Source organism: Sorex araneus, chromosome 2, assembly GCF_027595985.1.
Source record: "Sorex araneus isolate mSorAra2 chromosome 2, mSorAra2.pri, whole genome shotgun sequence".
NCBI lineage: Eukaryota > Metazoa > Chordata > Mammalia > Eulipotyphla > Soricidae > Sorex > Sorex araneus.
Window position 1 is genome coordinate 335,666,692 of NC_073303.1, and position 1,925 is coordinate 335,668,616.

The 1,925-nt window shown below is 40.4% G+C and overlaps 1 pseudogene; it reads right to left on the minus strand.

The window, feature by feature from the left end:
* Positions 1 to 517: 517 nt before the first annotated feature.
* Positions 518 to 1,630, minus strand: LOC129401879 (60S ribosomal protein L37a-like; annotated as a pseudogene).
* Between the last annotated feature and the right edge of the window lie 295 nt (positions 1,631 to 1,925).

The following is a 1,925-nucleotide window of genomic DNA, read 5'->3' on the forward strand; positions in this document are numbered from 1 at the left end:
GGGGACCATATGGGATCCTGGGAATTGAACCCGGGTTGGCTGCGTGCAAGGCAAACACCCCACCCTCTGTGCTTTTGCTCCAGCCCCCCCAAACCCACTTTTTTCTTCATAAAATTTCTTCCTTTGTTAAGGGATGTATCAATTTCTGAATACAAGGATTCCTACTTGTACTTGGGTTTTGAATTTCATTGACAGACCAAGGATGTTATTGTTTCTTATCATTCTATAAATCAGCACAGATCTAAATATTTTATTATATACCCAGTTCTTATGTTTTACCAAGCCATCTAGGTCAGATTCTGTGCCAAGTACCCAAAATTATATCTATAGTTATATCTATAATTAATTCTCCCTAACAAGTAGCAAAGATAATCACCAAATTTGAGAAACTTACATTCATCAGGCATCAAAGGACCCATTTCTTTTGTGGGGAATATAAAGAGCATGATTCATACCTACCTCCAATTAAAAAAAATAACCCGTTTATTATAGGCTAACAATATTTCAAATGGCAGATCTACTTTTCTTTCAGTTCCTTTAGTCTTCTGATGGTAGATTTCACTGTGACAACAGACGGGGTGTAGTTCTAGGCACCCCCCTGACAGTTTTCATGCAGGAACCAGAGTGCCAAATATGCACGGCCATCTCTTCATCTTAGTCTTGCTGCAGAAGGAGCACGTGTACTTGGCGTGTTTGCTGATTTAAATTTTCTTCACCATCTTCTGGAAGGAGGTGCCGTAATGCATCTCGTATTTACCTGGGCCCCCACCTTCTTGATCTTGGTGTTTAGCCAACTCACCACCAACCAGCTCAGGACGCAGAGAGAAAGAGAGAGAGAAAGAGAGAGAGAGACAGAGAGAGAGTGAGAGAGAGAGAGAGGGAGGAAGAGTATGCACCTGCCTCTAATTTTTAATACTGCACAGTAAATTTGGTAAATATGGCATTAGAGAATAGTCATATCCAAATTATCAAAACCATTATAATTAATGCTCTAGAAGGCCACTACAAGTAATTAGCTATCAATTTGGTTTTGGCCATAGCTTGATAAGCTTTTGGTTTAGACAGGCGAACAGGATGGCTGAGTTCACCCAAGGACCGAGAAGTATAATCATTGTCTAAATCTGATTATATCTGAGCATGCATTCAGACATCACACTGTTCTTCTTTTATGCTTCCTGTAAGTTTCATATGTCTTTTTAATTCACTATCTTAAAACCGTAATATCTACTTGTCTCATCTAAACCCATTGTGAGACTTTAGATACCTATAATGTAAAGTTTGGGGCAGTCCTGAGAATTGAACCTGGAGTTTCACACATGCAAAGCAAATGTTTTACTCCTGAGCCACATCCTGGGCCTCTAGGACTTACATAATATGTAAATGTAGATCATCAATTGAAATCAAACTTGAAAGCAGACTGTCAACTTATTATTTCAATGTTTATAGCAAAATTGCATTTGGACTAATTCATTCTATGGCGAAAGTGCTTGCTGCAAAACAAACTGACAAACAAACTTGCCTCTGAGAACTGATTACACATGTACTTAGATCCACACTCTTTCCAGGCCTTTTCAAGCCCAGCTACCAGGACTGAGGGAGCGCAGTGGAATGCGGCCGTCTCCTCACTCATGGTGCCTTAGAATCTAGCACTCTGGCAACTTTTTTGGCAGTAGTTTGACAATCTCTCTTGTTGAAACCCAGTTTCACAATTTCCTTGCTTCACTTTGCAAAGAGCCTGGGCATTTTATGTGCCACCCAACTGCTTAATTGTGGTAACTCTCAGCACAATTAAGGTCTTATTGAGGAAGAAAAGGCTTTGATCACCTTTAACAACACTTGGAAATCCCTCTCAGTGCCTCTGCTAATTCTCACCTCTTTTAATAGCGTGGGTATGCTCAGTCACCCCTGTCCCACCCGCTTACAGA